General features: G+C 36.6%; 1 long non-coding RNA gene across 1 annotated transcript; it reads left to right on the top strand.

Moving 5' to 3' along the window:
* Positions 1-11298: 11298 nt before the first annotated feature.
* On the top strand, positions 11299-12242 carry LOC139431664 (uncharacterized). The gene is made up of 3 exons (XR_011641717.1): positions 11299-11609; positions 11666-12029; positions 12080-12242. It is a non-coding gene; the product is annotated as an uncharacterized lncRNA (long non-coding RNA).
* The last annotated feature ends 200 nt before the right edge of the window (positions 12243-12442 follow it).

Here is a 12442-nt window from a genome sequence, read left to right as displayed (position 1 = left end):
TTCTTCTGTTTTGTTTACCTAGCAATACCACAAATGAATTGCAGCCGCTGGATTGAGCAGTGTTTAGGTCCTTTGAACATTTCTGGGACGAGGAGTTGATGACGTATTGGGATCAAACACCAGATCGTAAGCTGACTAAAGACAGATTTTCACATATCTTTACACCGGTATGGGAAAAGTGTATGTCCGTAGCCAACATTACCAGTGGCTTTAGAGTTACTGGCATATACCCTCTTCGGTATGTAGGCCTGTTGAAAATCAAACTTCATCGACTTCTTTGTTAACTAGTCCTGCTGTCGGCAACCAGGAGTCGTCCAGTTCTGACGATGACGCGAACATACCGTTGGCTGTACTTCGTACACAATTGATCTGCAACATAACTCGAAAGTGAACCGAAGATCTGCCTAGACCTTCAAAATCAAATGAAAGAAATGCGTTCAGTAATATACTGAAAACGCCTGAATTACCAGAATAAAAATGTACTAGGCCGAGAAAAAAGGCCTTAAACTATAGGGCTCAAGAAGTTACAACAGACTTGTTTAAATCAAAAAAACTGTAGTAATGTTAATGATGGGCTTTATTTTCAGCCGAGCCGGAGAATAACGACCACACATGTTGAATACATAATATTTGTTTACAGGCTTGCTATGTATACAACCGACGTTATTTTAGTTACATTTTGTACTTTATAAATAGTTTGATAAGCGAATATATTTTATGCTTATTTAAAAGAGTTTCATTCGGAAAAAATTTAAAAAAATTCTTAAGTGGCCCTTATTACCCTCTTGTACCTTATAAAAGGATCCCGCATGAAATTGCAGAGAGTTTCCCTGCAAGGTGGGGCCTAGGAAAAACAGAGTCTGGTTGGATGACTTGCGAGGCTTTTTTCGAGTTTGTTGCTGACATTTTCCACCCATGGCTGAAACATTCCTTTGCCGGTCATTCTTTTTGTGGATGGGCACGCGTCTCATCTGAGTTTGCAAGTGAGCCAGTTTTGTGAAAGAAATGGCATCATTCTGATCGCACTGTACCCGAATGCAACACATCTGTTGCAACCAATGGATGTTTCGGTTTTCAGGACTCTGAAGGAGCATTGGAAGATGAAAGTACACGCATGGAGGCCATCCAATTTGGAGGCTCCAGTCATAAAGAAAAATATTTTCTAAACTTCTGAAATAAGTTATAGACGATGTATTAACTGTGACTATCCTGGAAAATGGTTTTAGAAAATGTGGTCTATTTCCATGGAACCCAGACGCTATCTATATCAGACGCTATGTACCATTTAACACCGCAGGCGATAATTCAGACACAAAAGGCGAAGAACGCAGACGGGTTTTAAAAGAAGGGCTCCGGGACATCTGTGTGAAGAATATTTTACAAAAAAGTTAGCAAAAAAGGAAGACGACTAAGTAATAAAATATAGGGGTGCCATTTAAAGAAATGAAGTTATGGTACTTCCAAGTTTCGAAATGGTAACGTGCCCAAACGTTACCAAACGTGACCAAACGTTCTAGACAGCCATACTCGGCACCAAAACATACTCCATCATGGTGCTTAAGCATGTTCTGAATCCTAAATTGATATCCCAAAAATCAAGTGTTCTCTGATTTTTTGAACAAATGTCTGCTGGAGCAGATTTTTCTAGAAAAATTCGAATAACTCGAGAACGGCCAAATCAAATTGCAAAAAGTAAAGTCATTCATAAACCTTGAAAACAGACAAATCCAAATATGTAAGAATGTACAGGGTGTTCCATTTAAAAAAATAAAGTAGGTGGCGACTTCCGGTATAACCGGTCGAAGAGAACGCAATTGATAATACTTAAATCTGAATTTTCAAGTTTTTATTTTGACCAGAACCCTGTAAAGTTCTAATGGACGGTCGTCGTGGATGACCCTGTATACCTATATATTTATATAAAAAAATCATAGTGATTTTATTAATGTAATTCTTGTTACGTTATAATAGGGGAATAGTTTGTGCAGCTATCACTAATTAGAAGTTTCCTCTAAAGTGTATTCGGTTCAAGCACTGTTGAACAAACAGACTAATAAATCCTTAAAGTGTCAAGTACTGGTGCTTTTACCTTACAGATTAGACAACATAATACGCTATTACATCTATTCAATAGTTAATGTGGTGGTAAAAGAAAGAGGGTAAGGTATTGACATAAAGATTACGAAGAAACATTACTGAAATGGTTAGAAGACCGTTCTAACGAAAGCGACGTAGATTCAGATGATGATTTTGTTCCAAGCGATCATGATACCGAGTCTGAAATAGAAGCAGATGAAGATTTAGAGCGTAATACAACTGAAGATGAAGAACTACTGGCACCAGAGTCTTCTCCTAGCACAAATTTTTCTATGGTAAAAATCGCTACAAATGGTCTAAAGTACCTCCACGCAGTAAAAACACGCGTACCTTGAATCATAATATTGCCATAAAATGTCCAGGATTGAAGAACAGTTACTGTTACAAAAGAACAACCTGAAAATGTATGGAATACTCTCTTCGATGAGATAATTGGTGTCATTGTTCAGTGGACAAATAAACACATGGCTAAAATAAGATTGAAATATAAAAATAAAACTAGCAGTGATCTTCATGATTTCGATGTCATAGTACTTAGGTCTTTGATAGGCTTGCTATTGTTCACTTCAATCTTCAAGTCTAATCATGAAGATATACGGTTCCTATTCGCTATTGATGGATCAGGTCGTGACATATTCAGGTGCGTTACAAATGCCAACCGATTAGCAGTCATCCTTTCAGCTCTAAGATTTGACGATCCCGTTACCAGAGTTAAACGTAGAAATCGGGATATTCTTACCCCAATTTCGGAAATTTTTAATGCCTTTATTCGTAATTGTCAAAACGTTTACACAATAGGTTATTGTGCACGTGTAGACGAGATACTGGTTTCATTTAGCGACCGTTCAAAATTCAAAATGTACATTCCTCAAGAACTGTATAGATTAAAAATAATGGCTCTAACGGATGCAAGAAAGGATATCTACTAAACGCTTACATTTATAGTGGCAAAGATTCGGATGGATATGATTTATCTGACGATCTAAAGACGTACTCTAAGAAAACCCAATCTGTACTTAGGCTGGCGAAACCATTTATCAGCACAAACCGAAACCTAACGGCCGATAATTGGTTTTCTTCCATAGAGCTGATAGATGCACTAAAGAAAGTAAAACTTACTTATGTAGGAATTCTGAAGAAAAACAAGAAAGAGATTCCTCCAGAGTTCCTTGCAAACCGAACAAGGCATGTAGGTTCATCTTTGTATGGATATACTAATACCACAACAATGTTATCTTATATGACGAAGAAAAATAAAGCTGTCATACTAGTTTCTTCTGTTCACCACCAAGAAGAGACCGACAGTGGTAAACCAGAAATAATCTCCTATTACAATAATACAAAAGGAGGTGTGGATAGTCTTGATGAAAAATGTTGTATTTATTCATCGGGTCGAAGGACAAGGCGATGGCCTATGGCTATCTTTTTCAGAATGGTGGACATTTCTTCTGTAAATTTTTATTTACTTCATCAGTCATATAGAGATAATCCGAAGCTGACCAGATATAATTTTGTTAAACAATTAGCAATACAATTGGTTAAACCTGAAATGGAACGAGGATTACAGAATCTTCGCATCACACGTGAAGTCAAGGTGTGTATTAGAAGAGTGTTGCAAATAAAAGAAGACCATAATACTGGCGATGGAGACAAATTTGAAGTCAGAAATGCATGCAGAAGGTACTCTGCGAGTAAAAGAAGAAAGACATCCCATTTTTGCATTATATGTAAGCGTATGATGATTTATTTTCAATGTTTCGAATATGATGCAACTGCATGGCAAAAATGTGCAATGCAAGTATGACTAATTGTAAGAAAGACATTTTTCTCTAAAAGTGTTTTTAAGATTGCCTTAGCGATTACGGGAAACTGACAACGTGTAGCCTATTCAGACATCTGTATATCACATTGTTGCGTAAATCACCTTGGTGGGCAATGCGATCCCACATAATCTGGGAACCCCAAAAACAATTGTCCACAAGATTCCTCGAGAGAATATGTATTTCCACCACATTGTTTTACATCAGGCCTTAAAAGAAACCGATTATGATAACAGACTGAACTATTATTGACTGTTTAGATTAATTAGAATTATTGTTAGCTGCAACTTGGGTTGCCTATTTCATATTTTTTTCAATTTTTTAATGTTAGTATGCTTTGAAAATTTAGTGTTCATCGATACAAACAAATAAAAAAAATGAGTTAGTAGCAAACAATTCGTTTCGCTGGCATCACGCCGTATTCATCGCCTAAGATAAATAATTAATAAACATCGAATAAATCAGAAACTAAAAGAATTCGTGTTAACCAGCGCGAACCAGATAAAATCAAAAACATAAATGGTCCTTCGAGCCGGATTTGAAGAAATTTAAGAATTATTGAAAAATCGCCTAGCCGAATTCAACGCGACGCCGCCGCCATTACTGTGTTGTGAGTCCCTTTCCTTTTTTCCAATTTGCTATTTTTCCCTATCGTTTTCGATCTGAACCAAGTCTTTATTTGCATTCAAAATGAGTCAACTAGATTTAATTTAATTAATTTAATTAGAAAATGAGGGGTTATAAAAGCAAAACTAACGAATTTTGTTAAATTTATTAATAAATTTGAATCTGATATCACGGATGGCGAAAAAGATCATGAGTTATTATTATTAGAATTACAAAATCGTTATGATCGCGCAATTAAAATAATAGATGAATTTTAGGATGTTCAAAATGAAATTAATGTGTTGGGCGTCGATAGTGAGGATGCACGAGAAACATTTGAAGGGTCGTTTTACTCTAGCACCGCGAAAGTCAAGCGCCTACTATCGAACAAAACCATGTGTAGCGATTCATCATTTGTAGCGAGTCCTACTCCGGATCAGAGTGTGCGACTCCCGGTAATCGACTTACCGAAATTTAAAGGCGAATATGAAACCTGGTTGGAATTTCGCGATATATTCGAATCGTTAATACATAACAACAACGCTATAAACAATATTAAAAAATTTCATTATCTGAAATCCGCATTATCCGGGTCCGCTCGTGAAATAATATCAAGCTTAGAAATAACTCAAATAAATTATGACGTTGCTTGGGATTTACTATGTACACGTTATAATAATCCGCGAATTTTAATTCAAAATCACCTTAAATCATTGTTTGATATAGAAAAAATTGCTTTAGAAAAAAACATTTAATTCGAAAATTTATTGACGATATTCGTTAACACATGCGCGCTTTAGCTGCTTTAAAAGAGCCTACGGAGAACTGGGACACTATTATTATTTATTTAGCTACAACTAAATTAGACAGTGGCTCAAACCGTGAATGGGAAGAACATAAAGTTTCATTAAAAGATCCCCAATTAGAAGATTTACTAGAACTATTAAAAAATCGTGCGGATCTATTAGAAACACTTGATCACATAGAAGTAGTGATGGGAATACCGCTCATAACCGGTACCTCTTAATACGGTCGCGCTCCAGGAACGGTCGCTACCCAAAAATATCGTTCCAAAATACCGCTCCAAAATACCGTGACCTTGAGCAAAAACATAGCTGGTTTCGTAGCAAGTTAGAAAAAATTATATATTCTCTACCCCTAATTATCATAATTTTAAAAAATTACATCAGAAACTATCAGAAAATTGAAAAAAAAAATATATATTAAGGGAGCCTTAAACAAATATCAATACAACGGCGTTTAACCTGACTGTCTTTGTCGGAAACGTACAATCGTACAAATTAAAATCGCGTGGAAGCGGTACGCTCCTCAAAAATACCGTTCCAAAATACCGTTCCTCAAATACCGTCCCATCACTACATAGAAGTAAAGCAACCAATATCTGAAAAAACAAAGGCGCTTACGAAATCATTTATAGTGGCGAATGAATCAAATGTTAGAGTTTGTGCAATTTGTAAAGGCGAACATTACATACAAGATTGCCCAAATTTCGCAAAACTTTCCGTATAAGGACGAATTGATCAGGTTAAACGTTTAAAACTTTGCATACATTGTCTTAGAACCGGTCATTATCTTCAGCAATGTCGCTCAAGTTCTTGTAAAAAATGTAAAGCTAGACGTCACACATTACTTCATTTAGAATATAATCAACCAGAACCGCCCTCACAGTCATCAGCGACTACGCAGGCTCACAATATAAATTTTGCATCTAATACAAACGCGCATTCAAACGTCTTACTTTCCACAATCATAATTCATGCCTATAACAAACATAACCGAAAATATTTGATTCGAGCACTTTTAGATCCGGGTAGCCAAAGCAGTTTTATTTCGTCGGAAACTCGTCAACGGCTAGGATTAAGTGAAAGAGTGAACGCGCGACAATAAGCCGGGCTCTAAAGAAGGGTGCTGGTTGCAAAAATGATGATCGTCAAAAAAAAAGACCAAATAAATATAATTTTAATAATTCTTACTCTATTGTGATTTCCCACCACCATACATAATATAAATGTGATATTTTAGATTTATAGCACTAGTCGTGTATTATAAAACTGCGTGAACGAACGTATGAACGTTACAGAATTAACAAGGCGTAAAATAATATGGGTTGCCGCGTTAACATTCACCCACCAACAAAATTAAAGATTTGGTTTCTCTTTGAACAATAATATAAGATACAAAAAAAGTAAAAAAATTCAATCAGGTAAGTATAAAATACATAATAAATGAAACGAACAATCGATGTGAATCAATTGTTTTAGGTTTTTTCTTTTTCTTCGGTTGGCAGAGGGGCAAATTTTGACCGTTGGTCTTGTCACACATCCAGTCTTGGTTTTAACGGTTACGACTCGAACCATGCCGTCAGATCCGGGGTGTACTTTTACAATTCGTCCGAGATTCCAATTCAGTGGTGGAAGTTGCTCGTTTTTTACAACACCATGTCCCCGATCTTCGGACAAGAGATAGACACATTCCATTTTGTGCGTTGTTGTAAAGTGGATAAGTATTCGTGTCTCCATCGATTCCAAAAGTCCTGGACGGTTCGCTTTATAAGTTGCCATCTGGTTAAGCGATTAATAGGAACTTAGGTGACATCGGACTCTAAAACAAATTCGGATCTGATGATAAAGGCGTTAAAGGTCGAGAGTTTAACACCGCCTCTATTTGGGTAAGGACTGTGTAGATCTCTTCAAATGTCATTCACTGATCACCAATTGCTCTTAGTAAATGAGTCTTTACCGTCTTGACTCCGGCTTCTGCGAGGCCATTAAAATGGGGAGCTCCCGCAGGATGCAATACCCATGTTAATTCCAATTACTCCTCTGAAGCTTGGGCGAGTTCTTTGAATTTGTTGTTCGCTCCTACAAAGTTGGTCCCTTGATTGGAAAGAAGAGTGGAGCATCGTCCTCGACGGGATATAAAGCGTTGTAGAGCGGCTACGAACGAATCCGTGGTGAGATCTGAAACTAGCTCCAGATGAATCGCCTTGGTGGCGGTACATACTAATACACAAATGTAAGACTTTACAGACCGCGAACCTCTACCACCTCTGACAGTCGACAACGGGGAAGATCCGCCATAAAAGGTGTATATGATTTGGGTTTACATCGAAAACATCGGATACATCTGGATATGATTCGGTAAATGATGTTCCGGGATGATAAAATCCAATATTGTTGTTGAACCAACAAAATGATTGGAGAGTTTTTTGTTTTTTTTTTTTAGGTAGCAGCACTGGATGTTGATGTTGAAACGGCACGGTACTGTTTTTAATACGACCACCCACCCTGAGGAGTCCCTCTCGATCGATAAAAAGAGCGAGTTTACGGAAATTTTTAGCAGGGGTCTTATTTTCTCTTATACAAGAGAATAGTTCAGAAAAAGTTTTGTTTTGAATGTAACTTATCATACTATAAAGAAAATTTTGAAGTTCAAAAGGTGATAAGGTGAGTGAAAAATATCTTTTTTGTTTTCGACAATGAAAAACGAAACGTAACACATAAGCAAGAATACGTTTTATTTTGTTTATAGAAGAGAACTTATTAAGGAGAATGTCAAAAATATGATTTTGAGCGTCAGTAACATTTAATACGTGAACTCTTTGTTCACCAACTATTTCTTTCGGCACAGAGGTTACTGAAGGACAAGATGGCCACTTATCTGGCGAAGCACGGAGCCACAAGGGACCTTTCCACCAAAGATCGGGAAAAAGGCCCCTAGAGCCGGCTGGATTTTCTGCTGATGGAACATATTTCCAATTGTTGGATGGTAAACGTTCCTCTGTTTCCAATGAAAACTTTCCAACGATTAGGTAAGGAAGAAATCCAAGCCAGAGTGACCTGGGAATCTGACCAAGCGGTGATGGAATCTATGGTAATGATGGGTGACAGATAGTCTTGAAGGCTTTCAGCTAAATCGGTAAGTAAGACCGCTCCACACAACTCAAGGCGTGGAATTGATATAGTTTTTAATGGGGCTACTCGTGCTTTTGCACATACAAAGGATGTAGTGACAGAGGAATCTAAGAGCTGACAACGTAAATACGCTACAGCAGCATAGCCGACTTGGGAAGCATCACAAAATAAATGCAGTGGAATAGATTGTGAATTCCTAGGAATCATTAAACGAGGTAATCGTAAACTAGGAATTACTTCAAACCCTTTCTTAAATTTGTTCCAATTATCAGTAATATGACAAGGAGGGATCTCATCCCAATCAATTTTCAACTTACACAACTGTTCCATAAAATGTTTGGCCTTTAACATACATGGAGTCAGAAAACCTAAAGGGTCATAAATACGTGCTATGGCCAAAAGAATAGATCTTTTAGTACAAGGACCAGAACGAGGAGTATAGGAGTAAAGGAATTCTTCTGTTTCCGGATCCCATTGTAAACCCATTACCTTCACACAGTTGATATCTTCATAATCCAATGAAACTGGGCACTGTAAATCAGTTCTAGGCATTAATTGAAGAACTTCGGGACAGTTGCTAGCCCATTTTTTAAGCTCAAAACCTCCTTTCCGCAACAAACTAATCAGTTCATCTTTCAGATTAAGTGTTTCTTCTACTAATTGAGCTCCCGTGACGATATCATCTACATAAATATTGTTCTGTAGAACTTTGGAAGCCTTTAGATATTCAGTAGCATAGATATTTGATAGTTCTTGTAAAGTTCGTAAAGGGAGAAATGGAGCAGATGCTACCCCATATGTTACGGTGTTAAGCTGGTATTCTTGTATGGGTTCATTTGGAGAGAATCGCCATAAGATTCGTTGGAAGTTTCGGTCAGTAGGTGAAATCAATATCTGGCGGTACATTTGCTTAATATCACATATAAATGCAAAGTTGAAGCACCGAAAAGATAATAATATTTTTATGATGTCTTGTTGCAATTTAGGGCCAACAAGAAGAGCATCATTTAAAGATTTTCCATTAGTCGTGATTGCCGAAGCATCAAAAACGACTCAGAGTTTTGTAGAAGGGCTGTCAGGCCGAAGGATGCAATGGTGTGGAATATAATAATTCATATCTGAACGCAAGGCGTCAGAAGAAATCAATGTCATGTGATTCGATTGAAGGTAATCTTTCATAAAGCGGATGTAATCAGTTCTTAACGAAATATTTTTCAGGAGACGATTTTCTAGCAGCAAGAAACGTTTTAACGCTAATTGGTACGACGTTCCTGAGAGTGATTCACCCCTTTTGAATGGGAGAGATACTATAAATCGACCTGTGGGTGTTCGTTGACAGTTGGCTTTGAAATGTTCTTCACATTGTTCTTCTTGAGGCGTCAATATTTGAGTTTTAGGGAGAGATTCAATTTCTCAAAATCTTTGAATCGATTTATCTAAGGAAGCATCGGTGGTTGATAGACAAGTTGATGTAATTCCTGCTGATGGTAATGAAGATTTTCCCATCAAGATCCAACCAAAAACGGAGTCCACAGCAATGGGATCATTACGTCCACCTTTAAGGCGTCCTCCAGTTAAAATTTGTGGAACGAGTTCGGCTCCCAACAGGAGATCAATACTTTTAAGGTTAGAAAGATGATTTTGGATATTGATTTGTTTCAGATGCGGATATAAAGGAATAATCGAAGCGTTAGAAGGTTGATCGGAGCAAATACTGGGTGTAATTATGGCGGTGAATTCAAAGGATGGTTTCTCTGATTGGACAGGTTGTATAAGACATTTAACTGATGCTTTATTACATATGGACATCATAGAATTTAAACCATGAATTTCTAAATAGGAAGTCGCTTGTCGTGGTAGATGAAGTCTTTGTGAAAGTTTGTCGGTAATGAAGTTCGACATACTGCCTGAATCTATCAGAGCTCGAACCAAATGCAATCTACCGAAATGATCTTTAATGTTTAAAGTAGCGATAGGTAAGAGAATGTTGTGTTTATCCTACTCAATAGAATATTGATTTTCATTGTAGGACGTTCCAACATGAATACTAGGTGTGCTTGAAGGTTTAAGGTGTAATAAAGTATGGTGATGCTGTTTGCATGTGTGACATTGATGTGTAGATTTACATTGATGTGTTGTATGCTTTTTACTTAAACAATTGCGGCACAAATCGTGCTCACGTGCTAATTCCAAACGATTCCCTGCTGACTTGGCAAGAAATAAATGACATCGATAAATAGGATGATTTTCTTTGCATAAAAGACATTGGAAATTGACAGAATTGGAAGATCCTTGTTCAATTTTTAAATTTACATATTTATTGCTTATATTTATTTTTGAACGGCTCTGGGAAGTTTTATGATTTGATGTTAAAAGTACTGTCTCTAAAGCTTTTGCATTCTTTTCTAGAAACGCAATCAGTTGCTTATATGTCGGGATCTCAAATTCCGTATGTTCGGCTTCAAAAGTAGCTTTAATAGAAGAATTAATTTTCTGAAATAATAAGTTAAATAATAGAAAATCCCATTGATCTACGGGAAAGCCCGATGTACGAAAACCTTCCATATTTTCCTATCTATAAGGGAACGAAAACCCTTAGCAGAATCCTCCTTCAGAGGTTTTAGATTAGTGACTTCATTGAAGTAAAGCGCCGCCAAATGGCGTTTGTTCTGATAACGTCCCTTTAATGTATTATAGGCGATATTATAATTGACTTCCGTTACCGGAAATCCTTTCAACAGATTAAAGGCTTCTCCAGTTAACGATGTGAGTAGATACTGATATTTTGCAATAGGAGATAGTGACTGGTTTTCATGTACCATGGTTCTGAATAGATCGAAAAACGTGTGCCAATTTTTATAATTTCCATCAAAAATTGGAATTTGAAGTTTAGTCAATTTCGGTGTTGTATTTACTGGGGAGAGAACATTTGCTGATGTAGATGGTTCTGATAATTGGTGAAGTAAGGCTTTAATTTCATAATATTCTAAATCCACTTGTTTACGAATGGCATCTTGAGCGTTGAACTCGGCTTCATCACAGAGACCAATGATTGAATTGTGTGCCGTTTGAAAATTACCGTAAATCGTGGAAACATCGCTTGCTCTTTCAGAAAAAATTTGATTTTGCATAGGATTAACAGGATTGGAAGGTGAGTCCGAATGTGAGTGTTTCAGAAATTTCATTAATAAAAGTAGTACGTTTTAGGATTAATTTCGCAAGTTTGTCAGCCATGATTAAACCCAAATAGACAAATTTCAAAAAAATGAAACAAATGAAATAATAAACTAAAAGAGGATGCTTCCAAAGGGAAGAGAGAAATCGAAAAAAAAAGAAATAAAAATAAATTCCACTTTGGATGAACCCCGTGAGTGAAACTCGTAAAGAAAAAATATAAATGATTCCAAAAGGATCGCGATTAATTTCGCTATAGAAACGAAAAAAGGAAAATAAATTAAATTCGTTAAAAAAAAAACTAAAAGAAAAGGGAAAATTCTTGGAAAAGGTAAAATAACGCAAATGTATTTTTGAAAAATGATGAAGAATCACGTATTTGAATTCTTAAAATAGCGTAAGTATCCGAAAATATTTTCGAAAATGACTAAAAATAGCCGTAACCAGTTTTTTAGGTACCAGATGTGCACCAAGATAGGTTTTGGTGAATCGAAGACCATGAAGAAACGTGGGTTTGAAAAGGACGCATAACACCAGATGGTGAAAAATGGATTCGATCTCGTGAAATAAAAATTTGGATGAAAATGTGGGCGAAAATCTGAACCAAAGAGACCAAATTCCGGATGGATCCGGCTCGAAGGACCAATAATGAACCCGCGACAATAAGCCGGGCTCTAAAGAAGAGTGCTGGTTGCAATAATGATTATCGTAAAAAAAAAACCAAATAAATATAATTTTAATAATTCTTACTCTATTGTGATTTCCCACCCACCATACAGAATATAAATGTGATATTTTAGATTTATAGCA

This window comes from Onthophagus taurus, chromosome 11 (genome assembly GCF_036711975.1).
Source record: "Onthophagus taurus isolate NC chromosome 11, IU_Otau_3.0, whole genome shotgun sequence".
In the NCBI taxonomy this organism is placed as follows: Eukaryota; Metazoa; Arthropoda; class Insecta; order Coleoptera; family Scarabaeidae; genus Onthophagus; species Onthophagus taurus.
This window is presented reverse-complemented; position numbering and strand designations above follow the sequence as displayed.